This window comes from Cajanus cajan, chromosome 6, assembly GCF_000230855.2.
Source record: "Cajanus cajan strain Asha chromosome 6, NIPB_CcT2T_4, whole genome shotgun sequence".
Taxonomy (NCBI): domain Eukaryota; kingdom Viridiplantae; phylum Streptophyta; class Magnoliopsida; order Fabales; family Fabaceae; genus Cajanus; species Cajanus cajan.
In genome coordinates this window covers 13,499,496-13,526,841 of record NC_138522.1, presented here as the reverse complement: position 1 = coordinate 13,526,841, position 27,346 = coordinate 13,499,496, and the positions used below count along the sequence as shown (strand labels likewise).

At 34.5% G+C, this 27,346-nt stretch overlaps 2 pseudogenes across 2 annotated transcripts; one reads left to right on the top strand and one right to left on the bottom strand.

Moving 5' to 3' along the window:
• Positions 1–4,673: 4,673 nt before the first annotated feature.
• Positions 4,674–7,243, top strand: LOC109813321 (pre-mRNA-splicing factor ATP-dependent RNA helicase DEAH1-like; annotated as a pseudogene). The gene is made up of 6 exons (XR_014434352.1): positions 4,674–5,194; positions 5,436–5,498; positions 6,328–6,451; positions 6,526–6,626; positions 6,961–7,023; positions 7,112–7,243. The product of XR_014434352.1 is annotated as a pre-mRNA-splicing factor ATP-dependent RNA helicase DEAH1-like (transcript).
• A 7,592-nt stretch (positions 7,244–14,835) lies between these two features.
• Positions 14,836–27,346, bottom strand: LOC109813320 (pre-mRNA-splicing factor ATP-dependent RNA helicase DEAH1-like; annotated as a pseudogene). The gene is made up of 6 exons (XR_014434351.1): positions 27,260–27,346; positions 26,732–26,803; positions 17,669–17,755; positions 17,374–17,489; positions 17,227–17,293; positions 14,836–16,894 (listed from the first exon to the last, which is right to left on the bottom strand). The product of XR_014434351.1 is annotated as a pre-mRNA-splicing factor ATP-dependent RNA helicase DEAH1-like (transcript).

Genomic DNA, 27,346 nt, shown 5'->3' with positions numbered 1-27,346 from the left:
TTGGCATGAGAGAAAGTCAAGAACACGTTGGAGGGTTAGATTAGATGTAGAGGATGCGTTGTGTTTGTGGTGGTTGTGATGTCGGTGCTACTTTGATATAACTTGTATAGTTATCTTGACTAACAATAGGAATTCTATTTTTAGTTCTTTTTTTTATTTTTTTTATTTTGGACATGTAGTATATATAGGGGTGAATGTAATCTCACAAGAGGATTTATATTTTCATTCAACTATTGCAAATTGCTTTATGTTTTCCTACACCATTTACATATATAATGTTGCATGGATATTTGGGAAATATTTGCATGAGATCCTAGGTTAGTTGCTTTATGATTTTTGTTATTTTAAATTATGCTTCACAAATTTTAAGTCCAACATTATCATTTTTATTCAATACCTAAGTTGAACTTATGTTAACTTGAACAAAACTATCACAAAAATTGTTTTTCTTATAAATTTTCAATTGAATTCATCGGTCATAGATGAATTTTCATCTTCAACATTACTAGCTAATGAATATCATATTTTTGAACTTATTGTTCAAACCTAAGAGCATCAATGAGAAGATGTTAATATATCAAAAGAGGATATGAAACTAAAATCAACTATCTTTTAAAAAAAAATTTAAAAAATGAATTAATTTTATTTTTTTGTTTTTATATTATATTTTTATAATTATATTTTTGTTTAGAAATCAGTTATTCAATGAATTTAAAACATGTTTTCACATTTAAATACTCTTTCAAAATCTCAATTCAATATATTTATAATTGATTTTTATAGTTTAATGACTAAAACTATTCCAATAGGGAGGTGAATCCTCTAGAGGTTTGAAATGAACCAAATTATGATTTGTGCATTTAAAATTGTTATCATAGAGAATCTTAATCCATTCCAATGGTCAAGTTCTCACATTAAAAGTAGAATATTCAAATTCCAAAAATTGACAAACATACTATAATTGTGTTATTTTGGTTAAATTAATAAAATAAGTAATTTTTTTTTTATTTTTTAATGTGTTTATATGCATATTTTATTTTAATAAAATCTAACTTCTATTTTTTTTTAAAATACTCTTTTTAAATATATTTTTTAATTTTAAACAAACTCACTAATTGAAATGTTAATTTTTTGTTATATATGAAAAATAAAATGTTTTATTTTAATAAATAAAAATAAATTTTTAAAGGTTAAAATATGTGTTGTTAGCATAGTTTTAAAAACCGGACCGGTCATCGAACCGGTTAAGGTACAGGGTCAGTGGGTCAAAGGTTGAACCGGTGGGTCATTAGTTGAACCGCATGACTCGGTTTTTATTTATTTTTATTTAAAAAAATATTCATATTAAATATATTTTATACTTATAAATTTTAATAAATTCATATCTTATTTTAAATTTCAATTTCTATCTTATTTAAAATTATTTTTATTTTTATTTTGTAAAAAAATATATAAAAAATTACATGTTAAACGGTATATTAATACAAATTAAAAATATAAATAATATGACATATATAATATGCTTACAATTAATATCACAAAATAATATATGTAATATTTACATAAATATTATATTATTAAATATATAATTTAAAATTAATAATATATTATAAAAGTTATTTAAGTTGTATATATTGCAAACAAATATATTAGAACAAGTAGTCATTGTTATATTTAATAAGACTCCTTGCTTTTTCATTAAGAGATTTAATTTTCATTATTATTTTTTGTAGTTTATGATCCCTTAAAAAAATTTAAAAAAAAAAAAGAAAAAAAATGGTTGAACCGGTTTGACCCACCGGTTCACCGGTTGAACCGGAAAATTGACCGGTTCAATCCGGTTTGAAACGGGTCGACTGCATAACCGATCCAACTTAAGATTCGGACCGGCTGGACCACCGGTTCCCGGTCCAACCGGTCCGACCGGCCGGTTCGGTCCGGTTTTTAAATCACTGGTTGTTAGAATTTTAAATATAGAGAATCCTAATTCATTCCAACAGTAACATTCCCACGTTAAAAAAGTTAGAAAATCAAGATCCCAAAAATTAAGAAAATGTACTATAACTGTGTCATTTTGAGTAAATTATACTATTATTTCCAATCACAGGCACTTTAATGGGTGTTTTTGTACAAGAACAAAGTAAACCCTCTGGAGGATAATTGTAAGTCAAACCATAAATGTAAACACTGTTTTTTTTTATTTTATCCTATAAGGAACATATGTTATACTATCTTGACCCTAAGATGAAAGGCAGACATTGCTCGTTAGGGTTAAGCCTAATCTTAAATTGTTCACTAAATTATAGACGATCTCCAAAGTTAAAAATGTGTGACGATTCATAAAGTCGTTTAAGTTGTTGAGTTAATGCATTTAAATTTGTTTTTGAACTATTGAGTTGAAGATGCATTTGTTTCTTAATTTGCTTTTAATATTGAAAGTTGTTTTGCGTTGAAATTGTTTAAAGTTGAAGTTGTATTTTTTTAAGTCTTCTTTATATGTTATTATCTTTTTATACAAGTTTACCCTTATGTTCTCAAGTGTTGGATTACAATGATCATACATGATATGAAAGTAAGTTAAGAAAAAGTTGGAGGGTTGGTTTAGAGGTAAAAGAGGTAATGTTTGTGATTATTATGATGCTAGTACTATTTCGATGTAACTTGTATAATTGTCTTGACTAATAATAAGACTTCTATTTTCAATTCTTTTTTATTTTGTACATGTAGTATATATAAGGATGAATAATTTAGCCCCTTAAGAGGATTTATATTTTCGTCATATGCCCAAAAATTGATTTTTGTTTTCATAGACCCTTTATATATATATATATATATATATATATATATATATATATATATATATATAATGATGGATATTTGAGAATTATTTTTATGAGATCATAGGTTAGTTGTTTTATGTTTTTCATTTTCATGGATATTTCATGACAACATTTAATAATTGACACTTACAACCCTTATTATAGGTCGCAACAACAAAGTAATAACAAATAAAATATGAAGAGAAAATTATATCTTTAAATAAGAAATACTTGTAAATACAAATGTATGTTTAAAATTATATCATTGAATAAGAAAATTATCTCTCACGTGAACACCACCATTAATAAGACATTTCTTTTACTATGAAAAATTCTCTCACTTGATAAAGTAATATAGTTGGCTTGATTAAAACTATATAGTTAAAAAATAATAATCATTTTTCTTTATCACATAATGATCACTTTGTAACCATCCAATAGATTATAAACACTGTCACAACTCAAACTGGACCACCGGTTCCCAAATCCAACCAGTCCGACTGGCCGGTTCGATCTGTTTTTAAAACACTGTATGTAAGTTAGAGAAAAGTTATAAATTAAAGAACTTATATTTTTTTATATATAATAATAACGGAAAGGTGATTTTTTAAAGAAAAAATAACTAGACGGAATAACTTACTAAAATTGTGATAATACCTTCATTATTTGTTTTAACTTTATCTTTTAATATTTAGATTATAATTTATCAAAAATGGTCAAAACGTTATCCATGTATTTTAGTTTCTAAAGAAAAACATTACTTACGAATTATTTACAATATTTTTTAATATAAATAATTTAATATACACAAAGGGTATGTATAATTGTTTTTAAAAGAAAAACACTACTTACGATGATTTATAAGAATGTCAGTAAAAAAAATATTTTGATAATTATTTTAAAAAATAATTTCTTAATAAAGAAGTATAATTATATGTTCAAGATAAAGATTAAACTTAATTATTGATTGAAAAATACACATGTCAAAGTACTTGAATTAATGACTTTTAATTTAGTTTAAATACTTTTAGTTACTCATTTGAAATAATAACTAATTATAATGTTGATAGTTATTATTTTAAGTAAATAAAATATTTAACTAAACATGTTAAATTTTGATGCAAGAAAAATGTTTCAGAATAATTCATTTTGTCGTCTTTAGACTAGGAAAATTGCAAACATACTCCATATTATTTTTGTGACACATGTCATTTTTAAGGATAATTTAGTCAATATTCAAAATGAAACATGAGTCACGCCCTAAACAACTAAATTCCCGCTCAAATTGTTTCTTCTATGTCCTTTTTTTTATATGCTCGTCAAATTATCTTGTATCTATTTGACTTAAATATAAATTATTATTATTATTATTATTATTATTATTATTATTAATATCATGTATTCAATTTATATTTTTAAACTCCTTAAATATTAGATGATAATAATTGTAGGACTACCTTGTAACTATTGATTATAAATAACGCACTCTCTTAACTTTGGAAGAAGAATGAAAATATCTCAATTTATTTTTATCTACTCTATAATTTTTTTAGCTCTTTAATCGTAAAAATACAAGATTAGTAATAGAGTAGTATTTTTTTAAAAAGAAAAATAATATAATATATATATATATATATAGACCTTTTAAAATTATAGAAATAAAAAAAACAATTTGAATTTGAGATACCAAAAACCAAATTTAAGAAATTATTGAATGGCATATGCCAGATTCAATGAAATTGTACAGCCTTGAGCAATAAATACAAGTTGCTCTGAATATTTTCTACGTTAAAGCACTGCCCTAAAAAATTTATACAATATTAAACTAGCAGTGCTAATAAAATTGAATTAGATGTCACTTATTACAAAAGAATGAGCCTGATATCTACATGACAAAATTTGTTGGTAAGTGAAATCAACACTCGGCCAAAGGATGCACATGCAACTGCAACTTGTGAAAGTTACTTCACCAGGTAAGGATACAGGATGCTATACTCTAAATAAACAGTTATAAATTATATACAGTACAACATTTTTTTACCAGCCAAAGCATATGTAAAGATGCGTCAGCTATCTGTCCTCTTGAGCACGTCCTGGTCCACGTGGCAATTTCTTCGAGGATGCTGCCACAAAATTCAATTCAACAACTCATTAGATCAATAGAATTGAAGTTCTTAAAAAAGAATTCTATGTTGTCAAAAATGGTAGTGGCTTCAGAAAAGTAAAAATGTTCAGATGATATCATTTCTATTATTGCTATGCTTTCTATTGAAAACTCAATATTTTACCGTCCAAAGGATAAACAACTGCATGCAAACAATGCAAGGATGAATTTTCACACTGGAAATGTGGGAGACCATATTGCATTGCTAAAGGTTATGTTGCTTGTGACTTTTTTATTTTTTATTTTGGCTGTTATCAACTTGTGTATATCCATTTTTCCTTTCTGTGAAATGTAAGACACTATTGTTGATATCATTATAGATTTGAATATTTTTTGTGTATTTATTTTTTCATCTAGTTGAAACATGGCCAGATTATCATTGGCATGCACGTGTCAAATATTAATCTGTTCGAGATTCTAGCTGGACCTTATTGATTTTTTTTTTCATTCAGGTCTACGATTCATGGAAGGAGACCAATTTTTCAACACAATGGTGTTATGAAAATTATATACAGGTACATATGGATCTTTGTTTTGCAATCCAGTATTTGTCACTTCTATATTTAGTGCATGTGCTAGAGAGTGGTACCCACCTGTCCATTGTTACGTAAAATAAGTAGTGACTACGAGAGTTGAGAAAATTAGGGGAAGTGAGGAAAGAAAGTATTGGTGTAAGGTTTAGAAATGTTTCTTGCTTTTACTATTTTCAATTTTAATTTTAGTTAATTTTGTTCTCTTGTATATAAATAAATTCATTCTGCTGGGTGGAATTATCACTCAAGCATATTCAGAAAATGAAATCTCTCTCTCTTTTAACTATAATCAAGGAACATTTTGGCCAATCTGTAGAGTGGTAATATTTATTTTGGCCGTAAAAATCTACCTGCATATTCTCCTTATTTACTATGGAGATGTATGGTGTTTTAGTTGTAAATTATTATGGTGCTATGTTATAGCTACTCTAGAGGGTTTTCATTTGCAAAGAGATTGGCTATCCTTAGGAAGTTGTATTTAGTAGTGTTTTCTTCCTATCGATATACCTATTATTTTTTGGGTTTCTTGTAGAAGGATGTCATCTTTTCTTACTTTTTTTATTTTACTTATATTTGTTTTGTAAAGAACATTTTAGAACTTGTATGTAGGCTTATGACAATGCTGCCCATGTTTAGTTCCCCTGCCACTTTGCATCTCAAATGTTGTAGCATTCAACAATGATCTGTTAGTGACAATTTGATACTTGAGTATTCTTTCATCTGTTAAAATGCCTTTGTTAGAATTTATTCATATTTTGTACATCCATGCTTTGACTTTTGGTGTAATATTTTATTTTATTTTGATATTCAGGTTAGGAGTATAAAACGGGCTATGGATATCCGTGATCAACTTGTAGGTCTTTTAGAGAGGGTTGATATTGAATTAACTTCAAATGCTAATGATTTAGATGCTATCAAGAAAACCATTACATCCGGTAAAATAAACTATTAATTTCTTGGATTGTAGTTATTTTTTTAGTCTACCAAATCTAATTTTTAACTGCTGCAGGGTTTTTCCCACACACTGCATGACTGCAAAAGTATGGGTCATATCAGACTGTTAAACTTTCACAGACTGTTCATATACATCCTAATTCAGGGCTGGTGGAGGTAGTTTGGTGTTGTTTGTTGCTGATGACATCTGTTGTTTTAATGGACTGTGTGTACTCCTTTTTTAGAGAAATTTTAAAAGAAATCCTAACAACTCAACCTAGTGTACACAGTCCATTAAAACAACAGATGTCATCAGCAACAACTTATGATGACATATGTTGTTTTAATGGACTTTCTGTACTCCATTTTTAGGAAATTTTATAAGAATCAATCAATTTTATATTGCATGAATGTGCATTAAGAATTATGAAGTTGGGACTGCTATGCTCTAGTAAAAGATACCCAATTGTTTCTCATTTCATTTTTTGTTCTCTTTGTTTACCTTTCATAGGTTCTTCCTAGATGGGTTGTATACCATGAACTAGTACTCACAACCAAGGAATATATGAGACAGGTATTCCTAACTGTTACTAAGTCAAATGTTTCATGACTTCTTGTAATGGATATCGGTCAATAGCTGAAATTGCATACTCAAATTACAGGTGACAGAATTAAAGCTAGAGTGGTTGGTGGAAATTGCCCCCCACTATTACCAGCTTAAGGATGTTGAAGACTGTATCTCTCTTTCTCTCTTAAATTGGCATTATATTGTTTTGCAAAGAAGAAACCGTTAAATTATAATATTTGAAATTTAATAGTTGCATTTCATTCCTCCTATTGATGGGATTTATTTTTTTTCTTCTCTTTGGTTTAAGGAATTTGATGGCTATAATTATAAATCCTTTGACAACATCTTACTGATCCTTCTACTCACTTGATAGAATTCAGAGAAAAGTAAAACAGATTAATTGGAGAACATTGTAGTAGGATTTGTTATTCTTTTGACTTACCTATCTTGTGTAACTTAATAATGGATAGTTAATTAAATAATTGTTATACATCCCTTTCATAATTAGTCCGCTTGAAAGCATTATTGTTATACCATGAGTTATCTATTGAACATGTAAAATCAGTAAATTCAAATTTAACTCAATAAGTGGAAAAAAGTGCAGTTGTCATGAACTTCGCAAGCGAGCTATCGGAAGACATTTTGGTGAAGCTGGGAATAGCATATTGATAAACTTCCAATTTGTTAATTGTTGTAACAAGAATATTTTGTTGATTTATGGCATGAACTTCTGATTAGATTATAGTTTGTTAATTTTTGTTTTGCGCTGAAATTGTTTAAAGTTGAAGTTGTATATTTTTAAGTCTTATTTATATGTTATTATCTTTTTATACAAGTTTACCCTTATGTTCTCAAGTGTTGGATTACAATGATCATACATGGTATTGTAGACCCCTAAAATTGTCCGGGTCGGAAATAAAGCTCAAAGACTCTCAAAGACCGAAGGAAAGTCAGCCAGAAGGACTCCTGGAAGACCCTAGGATGATTCTTTGTAGGTCTAGAAGTCTTAGAGTAGCTTAGAATAAGGGTGTGTGAGGATTGGAGCCCAATACGCCCTCCCAGAGGTTCAGTACGGCCGTACTGAGCTATTTGAACTACAATACGGCCATACTGAAACCAATACGGCCGTATTGAAGTTTTTGAACTTCAATACGGCCGTATTGAATTCAATACGGCCGTACTGTAGTTCAAAAACCCAGTACGGGCCGTATTGACCTCCCAGGCCGTATTGCGCCTCAATCCTATAAATAGGACGTCATTTGCACGTCATTCCACACTTTTTCCACACTTCTGGACCCTCGTGCTGAGTATTCTTAGGTTTTTGAGCTATTCTCTGCCCTAGAAGTCTCTCCGAGAGCCAATCCGACGAAGTTCTTGAGTCATGAGCCATTAGCTTGAGACTCGAACAAGTCGAAGGGAAATCTCTTTGATTTCCATAGTAAAAATTATCTTTAGGGAAAGGAGCGAGCGGACGTGTAGTGGGAAGGAGCGCCAAAAAGCCTCTTAAACTTCATTTTGAATATATAAAAGCCCGCTTCGAAGGTTTCTTTCCAAATCCCTTCTTTTACCGCTTTTATTTATTGCTTTTTGATTGTTGCATTGCATGTTTAGAGTTTTCATCATGTAAATATTTTACTCATAATCGTTTCTAATAAATAGGGGTAATTTAGTAACTTTACACTATTATTTATGAAATAATTCGTCATAGGGAACCCGAAAGGGGCGTTGTGGGGTGCTAACACCTTCCTCACACGTAACCGACTCCCTTACCCGACTCTGGTTGTAATGGCCAAAGTTGATTTGTGAAAATCAATTGCCTTATATCTTTTTCCAATGTTTTGAGTAAAACATTGGTGGCGACTCCAAGAACCCCTTCTTTTTGCGAAAACCACTAATCCATGGAAGGTCCCGCTTGGGATTAACATGGATTGGTGAGAGCCATTTAAACAAAATTGTTAGCTCGATGAGGTCTCACTTTGAGAATAATTCGTTCTAACAATCCATCATCTTTCAAAACTTAAAAAGAGTCCAACCATCGTCGCGAATGCCAATGTTCGTTTCGGCGGGTGGCGACAGATGGCGACTTCACTGGGGAAGCCTCGAGAGTCAGTCCCATTTAGTGATGGATTATTTCTAAAATAATAGTTTAAAATTACTTCGTTACCCCTCGCTTGTATGATAACATGTTTTACCTAGTTGGCTTTAATAACTGTTGGATGTTTAAATTTCCGCAATCGTTTGAAAGATAAACTGCACACGAACCTTTGCACACAACAGTTCCCTCTATACCCGGGGGCATGAGTGGAAAGCCATAGGGAGTGGATGTTAGTACGGCCGGTTGTCGAATGGGTCTATAGGTGCCCGTAGACCGTTGTCGGAAAGCATCACTCAAGGTGAAAACCATGAACTCAAGTCCGACAGTGCGTTGGAGCTTTCCATCGACTTACAACGAGAGGGATTGGGTCCCTATAATGGGGGCACCTTGGGGGCCTTAGACCGGTGAGAACAGTTAGAACCTCCTTGAATATGCACTTGTCTGCAGGATACCCCTACCTCGTGATTCGCTCGTGACTGTTCGTGGATGAGTGAATTGTTTGTGCATTGTTTATGTGACATTGTTTGAGCATACATTGCATTCTTTAAACATACAACATTCCCCTTTTAGAATAAGAGTAAATAGGAATAAGAATCTTCCATTACATGGTGTTAACATCTGCCCTCATCACATTCATGTAGGTAGTTTCCCTTTTCACCCGAAAAAATACAAAAAGCAAAATACCCAAAAAAAAAGAAAAAAAAATTATTTATCCAAACCAAGCAATATCATGCATCATCTTAGGAGCATCCTGAAAACATGATAATGCTTAGTTGAAAAAACACAATGCATGCATATTCAACGCCATCATCTCATATCATGCATTCTTATCGAAGATCATGGAGGGATCTAGGTGCATTTCATAGTCATTCATTTGCATACATCTCTCCTAGTAATTCATTAATAATAGTAATAAAAAGAAAGGATTAATCGATGCGTATGTTCAGAATGGATCGCACGCCGTTTGTTATTAAGTGTAAGCCAACAACCGCGCCAAGCGAACGCACATCAACTCCGTTGTTGGTAATCAAGACAAATAAAGGGGAAGGTCCGACACCGTTAAGGATCACTGCTCCAAGACCTTTTCCCTACGAATCAAATAAGGCTGTGCCATGGATATACGACATCCATTCTTCTGTCGACAGCGATATCTCTAACATCGCTGGACTTGGGGGCATGACTAGGAGTGGCAGGATCTACACTCCCGAAGATCTTCATGATAAAGCTCCCAAGAATAAAGGAAAAAGAAAAGGAGAAAACCGAGGAAAATAAGGAATCCGAGGAGGAGACTGATGAGCTGTTAAAATATATCCGACAGAGCGAGTACTCCATCGTGGATCAACTTCATAGGACGCCAGCAAAGATTACTCTGTTGTCGTTGATCCTAAGCTCCGAACCGCATCGGCAAGCTCTATTGAAAGTCTTGAACGAGGCATACGTGTCGCACACTATCTCCCAAGACAAATTTGAGGGGATTGTTAGTCACATCACGACTAATGATCACCTCACTTTCACCGATGAAGAAATCCCCGCTGAGGGACCAAATCACAACAAGCCCTTGCACATCTCTGTAAAGTGCAAGGAATACCACATCGCTAAAGTCTTGGTGGATAACGGATCTTCCTTGAATGTGATGCCAAAAAGAACGTTCGATCAAATGGCAATCAAGGGAATCCAAATGCGCCCGAGCAACATGATCGTCCGAGCTTTCGACGGTTCTAAAAGAGAAGTGGTGGGAGAAATTAATCTTCCAATCCAAATTGGACCCACCATCTTTAATGTCGAATTTCAAGTGATGGACATTACTCCTGCGTACAGCTGTCTCCTCGGCCGACCTTGGATTCATGATGCGAAAGCTGTTCCCTCTATGCTCCACCAGAAAGTCAAATTCATAGTGGGTGACAAGCTGGTGACCGTACAAGCCGAAGATGACATACTCATCAGCAAACCATCTGCCATACCTTACGTGGATGCAGCAGAGGAAGCTCTAGAGACCGCCTTCCAAGCATTGGAGATTGCCAATGTTGAAACGTTTCCCCGAGAAATGAAGAAGGTAGCCTACATGCTCACCAAGAACGGATACTTGCCTGGACAAGGACTTGGCAAGGATTCCCAAGGAATTCCCGAGCTACCCATTATTAAGGATAATCCGGGGAAACAAGGGTTAGGATACAACCCTAATAAAGATCAAAGGACGAAGAGGAACCAAGATCCTTCTCGACGTTCTTTAAGCCAGATCTTTAGGAAGGTCGGTTCACAAGCATCAAGGCCGGTCGTCGTCATCAAGTGCTCTTCTTCTTCCGATAGGGATGTATAGACCTGATGACTGTTAGAGATCACTCCTCGGGGACAGCCCGACCCCCGAGCCTCGATAGGGCACATGTTTCCGCTAGAATTATAATAAAATCGTTCTTTATTAATTCTTATTGCCTCTTTTCTTGCTTGCAATAAATTTCTAGACCACATTATTTTTAACCCTGTTTGAATAAGCATGAATGAGGTTAAAATCATCTTAATAATAATAAACCCGCATCATTTTTATGTGGAAGTGTGCGTGACAACTTGGAGCACCTTTCCTTGGCCTCGACAAGTGCCATCATGGATAAAAAAGAAATCCTTTAAGGACAAAATCCTAAAAACAAAAAAACAGCTCGGCAGGAAACCCAAAAAGGGGGCTGCGCAAAAATAAGAGCAAAGAACCCGCTAGGAATCCCACGAAAGGGTGACCTAGGCAAAAATTAGGGTTGCAAAAATGAACAAAAACAAAGGTCCGCTGAGACGCCACAAAGGGGTGTTTTAGGCAAAAATAAGGACAATCAAAAAACAAAAGAAATCCATGATGGTACCATGAGCTGAATTCAAAAAGAAAGGTTCAAGGGAAACTATCTAAGTTGTCGAATCACAACGTCAATAACAAGACTTTCTTAACTTCATAAGTGTTTAATCAAACAAAGCCTAAACACATGAGCCTACCTTGGCCAGCCATTCTTACAAAAACCGTTTTCAAACCAATAATAATCCCCTCTAAAACACAAACTTTTGAACAAAAATATCTTTCCTTTCTTTTCTCTTGTCCCAAACGATTTTAGAATAATCTAGTGGAACATGGAGATATAGTGGTCAATAGGAAGGTTGATACATCTTCTAAAGGAAGGGAACGATCACTGGGTTGATGACACCAATCTCGATATAACACGCATCATTCCTCGGTTACAGAAATCGGCAGCGCACAGCCCGTCTAAGAGGAATGGCAAAATCCAAGCAAAGAAACGCATCGGTTAATTCTTTTGAAAAATAAATCAAATAGAATTAGGTGCATCATACCGCATACATGCATACAGATGATAGGTGTACTGGAAGATCACTTATTCTCTGTTTATTGAAAAAACAAACAAAAAAACAAAAAAAAACAAAAAACAAAAAACATATAAACTTCAGAAAAAACAAAGCGCCCGTATCATGTTCAGTACACCCGTACTAAAATTAGGGTTATGAACAAATTTTCAACTCAATACGGGCGTACTGAAATGAATACGGCAGCATTGGCCATAACGACCACACCAATACGGGCGTATTGAATTCAATACGGCCCGTATCGGCCCATTCTTTTGTACATCAACAGTAAGGTCAGTACGGCCGTACTGAATTCAGTACGGCCGTACTGAATTCAGTACGGGCCGTACTGACCTAATTTTTTCTATAAATACGTCCCTCCTCCTCTCATTCCTCTGCATACTTTATCTGTGAGTGTGTTTGAGATCCCTCCGATTCCGAAAAAAGCTGAAATCGACAAAAAAGGCAAAAATTCAGAAAATCCAACAATCGTACAGAATAACTGAGCCTGGAGAGGCTTGCCGAAATAATACTCCCCAGAGACATCTCAGCTTGCACTCTTGGGCCGAATTCCCAGTGAAAGCTATCAGAGCAAGATCAGCAAGATTCCCCAATGGAAGCATGATCATCCAAACAAAATATCCGAGTCAAAGGACTTAGACTTCCTCAGTGGAAGATAGCTTTCCAACTCGAGCGACGAGTGAAGCTAAGCCTGAAGAGGCTTTCTAAATAATACTCTGGGATGCATAAGATCCTCAATCCCCATTCGCCTACTCAGAGGCACTCCTCCAAAAAAGGAAAATCCAAAAAGATCGATACCCATTCCCCAAGCGGAATTCGGTATTCAACCAAAAAACCGAACGTCAAGATAATCCGCCTAACAGAAGAGGCCAATCAAGATCAATACGACAGAATCCCCTAGCAGATAACAGCCTACGCAGAGGCAACAAAACCAAAAATCAAAAATTCACCCGAATAAGGATAACCGGGATACTCCACCAACGTCGAAAGGACGTCAGCCAATCATAAGGCATCGCTCACCTCAGGAAGAGCATCTTTGTGTCTGCATCCCCAAGGAATCAGAATTTCCCAGTGGACACCAACTACACAATGGAAAGTTGGGACACAAGAACCTATGAGTAACTGCACATCCCCTAGACGGATCCCTGCGCTATCCAGCCCTCAGCGGCACCAAAATCAAAAACAACTGTCGAAGCAGCATCGTGGACTGTGGAGACAAAATCATCACAAATCCCTGGAGAGGGCAAACTCACGCTACCAAAGTGACCAGAAACACCGAGGTATGCACGAGCCTGGAGAGGCGACAACCAATACTCAGCTACCGACGTCGTCAGAAACACGGAGGTATGCAGCTGCCAACGTCGTCAGAAACACGGAGGCATGCAGACCCTGGAGAGGGCAAACTCACGCTACCGAGGTAGTCAGAAACACCGAGGTATGCACGAGCCTGGAGAGGCGACGACTAATACTCATGCTACCAATGTCGTCAGAAACACAGAGGTATGCAGACCCTGGAGAGGGCAAACTCACGCTACCGAGGTCGTCAGAAACACCGAGGTATGCACGAGCCTGGAGAGGCGACGACTAATACTCAGCTACCGACGTCGTCAGAAACACGGAGGTATGCAGCTGCCAACGTCGTCAGAAACACGGAGGCATGCAGACCCTGGAGAGGGCAAACTCACGCTACCGAGGTTGTCAGAAACACCGAGGTATGCACGAGCCTGGAGAGGCGACGACTAATACTCAGCTACCGACGTCGTCAGAAACACGGAGGTATGCAGCTGCCAACATCGTCAGAAACACGGAGGCATGCAGACCCTGGAGAGGGCAAACTCACGCTACCGAGGTTGTCAGAAACACCGAGGTATGCACGAGCCTAGAGAGGCAACGACTAATACTCAGCTACCGACGTCGTCAGAAACACGGAGGTATGCAGCTGCCAACGTCGTCAGAAACACGGAGGCATGCAGACCCTGGAGAGGGCAAACTCACGCTACCGAGGTCGTCAGAAACACCGAGGTATGCACGAGCCTGGAGAGGCGACGACTAATACTCACCCTGGAGAGGACAAACTCAACCTGGAGAGGCTACTCAACAATTTTCTCACCTGAAGACACTACAAGTCGGAAGGATGGCTTACTCCCCGGACAATTGGGTCAACTCCTTTACTTGTCAACCGGTACACCAAAAAAAGACGTTCGACTAAGTAAAGGGGGGGCAGCTGTAGACCCCTAAAATTGACCGGGTCGGAAATAAAGCTCAAAGACTCTCAAAGACCGAAGGAAAGTCAGCCAGAAGGACTCCTGGAAGACCCTAGGATGATTCTTTGTAGGTCTAGAAGTCTTAGAGTAGCTTAGAATATGGGTGTGTGAGGATTGGAGCCCAATACGCCCTCCCAAAGGTTCAGTACGGCCGTACTGAGCTATTTGAACTACAATACGGCCATATTGAAACCAATACGGCCGTATTGAAGTTTTTGAACTTCAATACGGCCGTATTGAATTCAATACGGCCGTACTGTAGTTCAAAAACCCAGTACGGGCCGTATTGACCTCCCAGGCCGTATTGCGCCTCAATCCTATAAATAGGACGTCATTTGCACGTCATTCCACACTTTTTCCACACTTCTGGACCCTCGTGCTGAGTATTCTTGGGTTTTTGAGCTATTCTCTGCCCTAGAAGTCTCTCCGAGAGCCAATCCGACGAAGTTCTTGAGTCATGAGCCATTAGCTTGAGACTCGAACAAGTCGAAGGGAAATCTCTTTGATTTCCATAGTAAAAATTATCTTTAGGGAAAGGAGCGAGCGGACGTGTAGTGGGAAGGAGCGCCAAAAAGCCTCCTAAACTTCGTTTTGAATATATAAAAGCCCGCTTCGAAGGTTTCTTTCCAAATCCCTTCTTTTACCGCTTTTATTTATTGCTTTTTGATTGTTACATTGCATGTTTAGAGTTTTCATCATGTAAATATTTTACTCATAATCGTTTCTAATAAATAGGGGTAATTTAGTAACTTTACACTATTATTTATGAAATAATCCGTCATAGGGAACCCGAAAGGGGCGTTGTGGGGTGCTAACACCTTCCTCACACGTAACCGACTCCCTTACCCGACTCTGGTTGTAATGGCCAAAGTTGATTTGTGAAAATCAATTGCCTTATATCTTTTTCCAATGTTTTGAGTAAAACATTGGTGGCGACTCCAAGAACCCCTTCTTTTTGCGAAAACCACTAATCCATGGAGGGTCCCGCTTGGGATTAACATGGATTGGTGAGAGCCATTTAAACAAAATTGTTAGCTCGATGAGGTCTCAGTTTGAGAATAAGTCGTTCTAACAATCCATCATCTTTCAAAACTTAAAAAGAGTCCAACCATCGTCGCGAATGCCAATGTCCGTTTCGGCGGGTGGCGACAGGTATGAAAGTAAGTTAAGAATAAGTTGGAGGGTTGGTTTAGAGGTAAAGGAGGTAATGTTTGTGATTATTATGATGCTAGTACTATTTCGATGTAACTTATATAATTATCTTGACTGACAATAAGACTTCTATTTTCATTTCTTTTTTATTTTGTTTAGGATCAAGTGGGAACTCTGCCATCCGTCTACCCACTTTAGTTAACTCACCATGCTTATTTAATGCACTTAATGCATATAAAAGTTCCCGTGCTTTATATAAGGCCTCATTAGGTGGAGGATCCATGAAATCAAAGTTAAATAAGTCACCAATACCAAGACTTTTTAAAGACAAAACTACACTAGCAAGATTTGTCTGCTGTATTTTTGGCACAATGTTATCATTCAAATCATTGTGAAAAGTGTATGCAGTATACAATCAAAAACATTTTCCAGGACTTGTTCTTCCAGAACGACCAGCTCTTTGCATCGCTGAAGCTTTTGAGATGGGAGTTACTTGCAAAGACTCCATTCCTGTTCTTGGATTATAACTTTTGATTTTGCAAAATCCAGGATCAATGACATACTTGATCCCATCAATTGTCAATGATGTTTCTGCAATATTAGTAGCAAGGACAACTTTTTGGCCTCTTTTAGGGGTGGGTTCAAATATTTTAGCTTGTAATTCAGTTGGTAGGTTGGCATATATAGGACATATTATTAACTCAGCAATTTTAGTCTCCAAACCTCTAGTTCGATGCTTTAAGATTTCTTCAGCCGTCTCAATTTCTTCTTGACCAGTAAGGAATACCAATATATCTCCTGGAGGTTGAGTGACATGGATTTGAAGTGAGGTGACAATAGCTGCATCTATGTAGTCAGCTTCTGGAGCTTTGGTAAAGTTTTTTTCAACAGGATAGCGTCTCCCTGGAATTTTGAATATTGGTGCAAAATCAAAGTAATCACTGAACTTCTCTACATCAAGTGTAGCACTTGATATTAGCAACTTGAGATCAAGCCGAAAATGAGCAATATCCTGTCACATAAACAGAGTATATAAGTACAAAGGAGGATATTATAATGAACAACTACAAATAAGATTGTTTATTCATTTAACCTGAACAAGCTCTTCAAATACACCCAAATATGAGCAAAGACCATGCATTGATGAGTTAAAAATTGACAAGTGATCAAATAAAAATGAATGCACAACAATATCGAACAAAAGAATGTATGCAATCAAATATATCCCAAAGGGTCGTAAATGTCACAATCAAAATGCAGATTTTTCAAGGACTAGTTGTCTCAGCCTGCTAGAATTATAAATAAGGCAGACATTCAATTCTATCACAAGAATTTTCGGCTCACCTTTACTAATCCAAACAGAATATCAGTTGAGAGTGTTCTTTCGTGAGCCTCATCCACCATCACAACACTAATATTTGCAAACATAATAAGAGAACAATCATATAGCATCCAACTAAACCCGTAAATATGAATCCTATATAAGCTCACCTATAACTTGCCAGATCAGGTTCACCAAGGAATTCCCTCAGTAACATTCCATCGGTCATATATTTCAGAATAGTTTTCTCTGATGTACAAAGTTCAAAACAGATAGAGTAACCAACCTACAAATTTTCAAGTTTGAAATAAATATTTGAAAGAATGAGACATGTGAAAGAGAGAGATATGTATAATCAAATTACATATTAAAAAATAATATTTACAATAAAATGTACATATACATATTCATTTTCTAAGAAATGAGAAATCTATGTTATAATATTCAATAATGAAGATAGTCTACCTCATGTCCTAGTTTCACGCCCATTTCTTGAGAAACTCGAGCTGCAACACTCATTGCAGCAACTCGTCATGGCTGAGTGCATGCGATCTGCAAAAAAATGAAACCACCTTAGATCTGTTCGTTCCCAAAACCTATTAAGAATATAATAAAACTGCAAGATGCCAAAAGTTACAAGCATTCACCGCAGAACAACTCAAGCATAAGTAAATTCTTAAACCATATCCACACTAATATTACAAGAAAAAAAAATCAACTAACCTAAGCTTCTCCTGCAACGTTATTAAAAATGGTGATGGCGGTGGTGGCAATATTAACGACAGTAGCAATGGTAATAGTGACTGAATCTATAGGTTATAGATGAATTTTTATCGTCACCATTACTAACTAATGAATATCATATTTTAAAACTTATTGGTCAAACCTAAGAGCATGAACAAGAAAATATTAATGTATATGCGAAGAAATGTTACTTAGAAGTACATGAAATTTGAATCAATTATCTTTTAAAAAATTGGAAAATGTATTTATTTTACTTTTTTGATCAAATCTTATCATTTATATTATATTTTCATTAATTATATTATTTTTAAAAACGTATGTTATCCTTTGAATTCATGTAATATTTTCACACTAAAATAATCTTTCAATGTGATAATGTTGAGTTGTAAGTTGTGAAATGAGTTGTTATGTTACTCTTAATGTTGAAAGTTTTTTTTTTTTTTTTCATTGGAGTTGTTTAAAGTTGAAGTTGTATTATTTTTTTTAAGCTTTCTATATATGTTATTGTCTTTTTAGACAAGTTTACCCTTGTGTTTCCATGTTGTTAGGTTACAATGATCATACTTGCTATGGGAGAAAGTCATGAATATGTGAATTTGACATCTATATAAATAACTAATATGATAGATCAATAAAATGTAAGTCAAAAATGGATGTCTGATAGTCAACTATCTAAAGAATACGAGGATGGTGTGGAAAAGTTTCATAAATTTGTAGTTAAGGATGCAACAATCCCCAGTATAATCATTTGTCTTTGCTTGAAGTGTTGTAATTCAAGTGTAGTTAATGCATGAGTTGGATAAATATTTAGTATGAAATGGAATTGATAAAAGATATTCATGTTGGACAAAATACGGTGAAAATAGAAACAACAATGCAAATCCTCATTTGTAAGATAGTGTGAGTGTGATCAAGTTGAGGAGATTGCAAATGTTGTCAAAAAAGAACTACATTGTCCTAAGATGTTTGACAAGTTGACAAGTGATGTAAAGACATCGTTATATGATTGTTGTACTAGTTATTCAATTTGAAAGTGGGATAGAGATGGTCGAATAATAATTTTACAAAAGCATTAACTCTTTTAAAAGATATGCTATCATAAGACAATGTGTTTCTTAGTTGAATGTATGAGGCTAAAAATTGTTGAGCTCTATTAGAATGAGCTACAAGAAGATACATGCTTGTTCAAATGATTGCATTTTTTTTCAAAATGAATAAGCGTCATTGGATAAAATTCCTAAATGTAGGGCCAAGCATTGTAAGAAAAAATTATCGCCAATCAAAATGGTATCGTATTTTCCTATAATACCAAGATTCATGTGCATGTATCAAATTCTCCTCAATGGGAAAATTTGACCACAATTACTATAATTGGGGAAAGAACCAAGAAACCTACGTCTTATAGCACATGGCCTATGGTTATGATTATATATAACCTATAATTGGGGAATAAATCGACATGGTATGTAAAGCAACTCCTATAGCACATGGCCTATGGTTATGATTATATATAACCTACCTTCATAGCTATGCATGAAAATAAAGTTCATGACGTTGCCCATGTTAATTTCAGGTCCTAAACAACCAAGGAACGACATAGACATATACTTGGCTACTTTGATTGAAGACTTGAAGGATTTATAGAGTGAAGGTGTAAAGGTGTATAATGAGTATGTGGAAGAAATTTCAAGCTAAGGGTAAAGTTGTTTGGCACAATTAATGGTTTTCTAGCATACGATAATCTATCAGTATATAATATCAAAGGCAACTTGTATGCCCTACATGTAAGGAAAATACAGATTGGATGTGGTTGGAACATGGTAAGAAAAATGTATTTATTGTCCATCATAGATATTTACTTTCAAAACATCATTATTGGGGGCGAAGAAAAGCCTTTAATGAAAGAATAGAAAAATGAAGAGCTATAAAATTGTTGTTTGGTGATAAAGATTTTGAAAACGGTAAAGGATATAAATAATGAATTTTGTAAGCATTTTGCAGGAGATCTAGTCACAAATAGGTAGGAAAAAAGTCTTTTTTTTTATTTGTCATATTGGGAGTTTGTTGAGTGCTTATTATACATATTTTTTGTTAAGATTTAGCACTTTTTTTGATCAAAATGTAAATAGGTTGATGTTATTTAACCCCAAGATAGGCAAAATTAGAAGATAAAAGAGTAGTAGAAATTTAATGGTAATTTTCTCCCTTTTTTGTAGAAAAATTTTGGAAGACAGAATTCTATAGCCATGGCTGTGATTTTGCAGCCATGGCCGTGGAAACCTAGAGTGCAAAAATTAAAGTTCCTGAGACTTGTAGCCATGGTTGTGGGTCCATAGATAGAGCCATGGGGTACTGGAGATCAAGAGAAAGATCCAAAGAGCAACATCCATGGTTGTGGATTCTACAGCTGTAGTGTTGGGACTACTTAATCATGAAGGATTCTCCACAACCATGGTTGTGGATTTCACAACTGCAGCCATGGAGCTTACTTAAACATGAAGGACTCTCCATAGCCATTGCTGTGGATTTCACAGCTACAACGGTGGGATTAAAATCCACATTTTCCCCTTGTTTTGAAGGCCAATATAAAAGGGGATTGAGGAGAGAGACAAGGTATCACAAAAGAGAATAGAGATAACAGAAAAAGTCTCACGAAGAAGGAAAAACAAGGTTTGAAGTAGAGATTCCGAGGTGGATCACTTGGGATCGAGGATCAACTCCTTTTGTCCATCTATTCCTTTGTAATTTCTTCTTCTTCTCCTTTGATCTTGTAATAGCCATGAGTGGCTGAACTCTTTGGGATTGGTTATGGTGTAACTACTAACTCTTCTACTTCTTGATTATATATGCATTTCATTTTCATTACTTGTTCCTAATTCTTGTCTTAATGTTTATTTCGGCTTGATCACCTGTTTATGAACTTTTGGTTTTTGAATCTTGTTGGGAAACATTTTTTAGAACCTGAACTGAATCTTGCACCTAAGCATCTCTTGTTCTAGGAATAGACTTGATTTAATTAGTCACCTTTGTTCAAGTTGTTGTTCTTAATGCAAGGTATTAATTTCAAAACATAGAGGAATCATGTTTAAAATTAATAACCTTAGGACTCAATCTTGAGGAATCTGGTTGAGTTGATTAATGAACGTGAAAATAATCAATTGAAATCACATTTATTTTAGGAAGATTTAAGAGTTAGCAAGTGCTCCTGAGTCCTATCCTTATTTCATATAATTGTTCTTCTGAATTTTACATTATTGTTCTATTTTACTCCAAATTGACTCACTTCCAATCATATCAACAACTTTCTATAAATCATTAGAGCAAGAATTACCAATATCGCAAATCCCTAATGACGATACTAAAATACTACATCAAAGCTTGGTTCACTTGCCAAGTACAGTGAACTAAACCTTTCACAGAGTCCTTGTATGTAAGACATTTTCTTGATATGATGCATATTGAAAAAAAATGTTTGTGATAATATGATCAATACATTGCTAAATGTGTTTGGAAAGTCTAAGAACGACATCAACACAAGGTTGGATTAACTCAATATGGGAATTAAAACAAAATTGGGATCGATAAAGAAAGGCAAACATCAAGATCTACCTCGTGCAGCTCAAACACTAACTAGAAAGGAGAAATTAGTTTTTTGTAAGTTTCTAGAATTAGTTAAAGTTCTAGAAGGGTATTCATCAAACATTAGGAACCTAGTATCTTTGAAGGATCTAAAATTAAAGGGGTTAAAGTCTTGTGGATGTCATGTTCTCATGAAGTATTTTCTACCAATAGGTGTAAGTTCCATTTTGCCTAAAAATGTAAGATAAACCATAACTAAACTATGTTACTTCTTTAGAGCCATTTGTAACAAAGTTATTAACCTTGGAAAATTACAAGCACTGGAAAGAGAAATTATTGTAACTTTGTGTGAGCTTGAGATGTATTCTACACCTTCTTTATTTGACATAATGGTTCATCTTACCATTCACTTAGTGAAGGAAACACAATAATGTGGGTCGGCTTATATGAGATGGATGTATTCAATAAAACGTTATATGAATATATTAAAGGGGTACATGATGTAACACCTTATTTTTTTTATAGAAAATAATATTATTATTAATATTATATTCTTTCTTCTATTTTTAGGGTTAGAAATATTGGATTATTATTATGAAAGGAAAATATTTTGTATTATTATGTATTTTATTAATTATTTTGAGAGAAAGGGGAAACGGGTCACGAATTAAGTTGGACTGGGTTGATCTGGCCCAAGGGAATGAAAAGGAAAAGGTTAGTAGATTAACCCTCATCAATTTTTATTTGGCATTTTTGGAAGGAGTAAGAGAAGGGAGAGGAGAAACTAAGAGCTCTAAGGAGAAGTACTCAGGAACGATCTTAGATCACACCAAGACTATTCGAATTTGCATAACCAGGAATCGGGGAAAATGGGAGATTTATGTGTACAGTCCCATGAGGGAATGGGTGGACAAGAGTTCCCTTAGAATTTTTAATAATTTTATAATTGTTTATGTATGGAGAATTGTTGTTATTAGATTTTGTATGTGTTTATGATTCTGAATATGTGAATAATTGTTAAAATTGATATTTTGGGAGAGAGATTGAATCATTAGCAATGTGCTTGTGAGTTAGGATTCGTAAGGGAAGCTAGAATATTGGATTTTGGTTAAATCATTGAATTTATTGAATATATTTGAAGTTTATTATTTATACAATCTCTAAAATCTATAGTTATAGGGATGGATTCTAGGGGTCGCATGTTAAATTTTATGAGTTTTAGGTGTGAAGGTTGTTGTCATCAAACGACTAAGCCCTTTGGGGACCGCCTGACAGGAAAGGATCCTTGGAGGAAAAGGGCTGGGCTATCAAAAATGGCAGAGCGCTTTTTAAATGGTTGAGCCGTTTGAAAGGGTTGAGCCCTTCGAGGGCTATGTGACAGGGGAAAATTCCTAGAGGTAAAGCGCTGAGCGGTTTGGTAAGGGCTTAGCAGTTTGGTGCTTTCTAAATTATATTTGTTTGTCTTCATAAAAGTTGTAGCCTTGGATGTTAGCTTTTCAATGGCATTGGAATCACATAAAAAGGAGATCTAGAACTCCAATTATGACTATTTTAATGAATAGCGGTCAAGCTGTCAGCATGAACTATATTTGTTGCGGTTTTTGAAATTTTTAACTAAGTAGATGTTTTTTTTAGACTTTCGTGTCTTCATAAGAGTTGTATATTATCTTTTTATGTTTCTTTTGAGATAGGTTTGATCTTATTTGGATGAGCATAAATCTCTGTGTGTTGTTTGCTTTGACAGTTGTCAAAGGGAAACATATGTTATTTTAATGTTTTAAGGTATTATCATGTGAATTGAAAAGTTGTTTAAAGTAGTATGATACTAGGTTGTAGAGTTAGTTTATATATGTATGATATATGATTAAATTGGTGCTTTATTCATAAGTATGCTTGGTAATGATATTGATGTGTATGAGGATGTAGTGCAAGTTTTGTATATGACTTACTATTTTGAGTGAAACTGTTGATTGTGTATGTGATGTGGAATTGAGTTATGGACTGTGGTGTGATGTCTTGGCACAAATGTATGCATGGTATGTCGTTGAGAATGTGATACAACAGCGGTAGCGTGAGCATGACATAGTGTGGGATGTGTGGCAATTAGCATAGATGTATGCATGGCATGACACTAGGCATGTGATGCGATAGCGGTGGCGTGAGCATGACATGGTGCTGGTTACGTGATATGGTGGCTATGGACATAGTGTTGGTTGTATGATGTGTGTGGCAATTAGTACATATGACGCTTTGGCACGTTGCTGATCGAGTAATGCGACAACGGTGGCGTGAGCATGACATAGTGCATATTGTATAATGGTGGTGTATATATATGATTGAGATTTGATGATGAAATGTTGACTTATTATTGGTAGAACTTGACATGTATGAACCTTATGGAAATTGTAATTGGTGGCATTTCTTTGTATGCTTTACATATATATATATATATATATATATATATATATATATATATATATATATATATATATATATATTCTTTTCTCACCGTACAATTTCTGGATGTTAGGTGAGGAAGATCCGGTTATGAGTGACATCTAGAATGTTGACAGTTAAGTTGCGGGTGAGCTATGATATTGGGACATCGGGACAGAGAATTTCTAGGACATGGATTTTTATATGTATTTGGAGTTATACTTATTCTTTTGAAAACAATTTGTAAACTCTCATGTTTTATTTTCTAAGTTTTATTTTTAATTATATGGATATTGAAGAACATTTATGAAGGTTTTATGTAGACCCTTTACCAATGTTAAAAAAATTTCTTTATTTATTTACATTATTACAATATATGTGTTTGGGTAGTAAGGGTATCACACGTAAAATATTGAAATCAACCAGAGGGTTGTATTGTGGAACGATACATGCTTTAAGAAGTTATTGGATTTTGTATTGATTACCTTTCTAATGTTGAATTAATAGGGCTTCCAAAGTCTCAACACTTTGGGAGAACCAAAAGAGAAAGGATTATTGAAAAAGCAATAGTGACCTTATTGAGGGATGATTTGGAACAAGCTCTATTATATGTTCTAAACAATGACGATGAAGTCCAACAACATGTTGAAAGACACAAAGACATGCTTAAGAGGTTAAATCTAACTAGGAATGACAATTGGATAACAAGAAAACACAATGAAACTTTTATAAAATGGCCAAAAAACCACATTTTTGTAGAGGTTAATGCAAATTTCTTTTCAATTTCTAACAGATTGTGATGGTTGGTAAATGCTTTAACTTTTCAAGTCTTCTCTTACATCATGTATATGATTAATGGGTACATATTTTATACAAAAGAACAAGATGATCAAAGTACTATGCAAAATAGTGACGTTGGTTTGGTGGCTGAATCTATGTATATCTCAAGTGCTAAAGATAGAAATCCCATATATGCAAATGTCATATTTTGGGTTAATTGTATGTATATGGGGTTGGATTAAAAAACATTTCATGTTCTCGTGTTTGGTTGCAAGTGGGTTGATAATAATGGAGTTCAACAAGATGAGGTAGAGTTCATGCAAATGAACTTTTATAGGGTGGGTACAAAGATAAGTTATTTATTTTAGCATCATAAGCTCAAAAAGTTTTGTATGTCGCTTATCCCACTGATATCAATTGGTTAATAATGTTGTTGACCAGTAAAGTAAATGATAATCACAATGAAGATATATAGGATGAAGATCCAAATATTAAGGTGATCCTTTGTATGAGATGTCACATTTAGTTGATGATGATCCAACAACAAATGATATCCTATATAGGAGAGAAGACCATGATGAAGGGATTTGGTTCAATCCATCTTTTCGTGTCAATAAGGAACATAAAAGTTTAAATTTGACTAGGAAAAGGAAAAGATTGGTTTACACATGATTTTTATGTTGTGTTTATAATTTATTTTTATTTGTATATCTTTTCTTTATATCAATGCTAACATTTTTTACCAATCTCTTTTCTTGCAAGTAAATGGCATCTCATGATTAAGATAATAATCTTCCTTTCGAGGAAGTTAAATGGAAGAAAGTTGTAGTTGTTATGAAGAAAATTGTTCGAGTTAAAAGTGAAGGAAAAAAATTAGATGTAATGTATCTATTTCCTTTTTTGGAGTTATGTTTCTTTTTCAAATATTAATACATACTCATTTATTTTAATTAGGTTTCATGGAATGCATAAGGTCAACCAGTTGAACTTGGTAGTATAACATTCATTAGTTATCTTGGGTCTATTGTGTGATATAATGTTCTTATAACATGTGATAATTGGAAAGCTTCAACTTTTAGTGCCTATAAGGAAATCATTTGGAATGAATGATATACAAGTAAAATATACTAATTATGTCTACTTATTTTAATTTATTTGTTATGGTTAACCAACTTATTTGTGCTAATATTTTTTTGATAATTAACTTTTAATATTGATGCATCTCATAAGATTCATGTATTAAAGGTGGAGGGTAAGTTTCTTAGGAGTTTTAAAACTAACTTGGTCAGTAATTATCTAAAAGATGAGAATGATAATTATTTAGATGATCCTCCTACTCAACCTTTTAAAAAGTATGCATCAATGATCACTAAGAATGTTTGGAGAGAATTTGTTGCAAATGTATGGATGAATTTTTTTGGGTAATATATAATATCCAAATATAGTATCTTTATCATTTGATTCATAATATGTACCTATAATTTGTTTACAACCTTTCTATACAAGTAAAAAGCAAAAAAAAAAAAAAAGGAAGAGCATCACATTTTAAGTACCTTTATAAGGGCCCACATAAGGGGTATGCATGCTTTGAGCAATAAATGGTAAATGAATATATCCACAAATATATAATATACAAGTTGCCAATAAGCAATCCTAACTAATATGAATACTATAACAAAAATTAGAATAACACTAGTGCAAAAGAGGCTTTTTACGTCAGCTATTTTAAGGTTTTTACGTCAGAAAAACTTCCGACGTTAAAGCGGGAGACGTAAATTTACGTCAGCGTTTTAGATCGACGTAAATTTACGTCGGAGATTTTCGAACACCGACATAAAAAATTTTCAAAAACCCAAAAAAAAATACGCTGGAACGGCCCGTTCTGTAAGGAGAACGGCCCGTTCTGCAAGGAGAACGGGTCGTTCTGCAAGGAGAACGACCCGTTCTCCTTGCAGAATGGGTCGTTCTCCTGAGAGTTGTGTCCCTAACTTGAACTGGTAGTCCATATTCAAGATCCAGAAGGCCTTGTACAAATCTTGCACTCCTTGTCATACTCTGCTCCTGTTTGCAGCCAAAGATAAACATTATGATACCATGCAATCTGGTGAATAAAGAAAATAGAAAAGCGAAAGGAGCGAAGAAGATAAGAAAGGAACCTTCGAACGTAGGAAATGAGCGAAGAACGGGAAGGAAATCGGAGTGCTCCCAACCAATGGCGTGCGAAGCATGGAGAACGGAAGGAAATCTGGTGAAGAACGGGAAGAATGGAGAGGCGCTACGTGTTGGCGTGCGAAGCATGGAGAACGGGAAGAAAATCTGGTGAAGAACGGGAAGAATGGAGAGGCGCTATGCAACTTAACTATACATTTATAAAAAAAAACTATTTTATATAACCTACGTAGATTGTTGAATTTACGTCGGACCCTTCGTCTCAGACGTAAAAAAGTTTGCATTATTTTTAAAAATGTCACCGCGTCGTTTTTACGTCGGATATGTTTTGGTTCGACGTGAAAATACAGACATAAAAAGCCTCTTTTGCACTAGTGTAAAGGAATCGGGATCAACTATTATAGGAGCATTCCCTATCAAGAATTGTTGAAACAT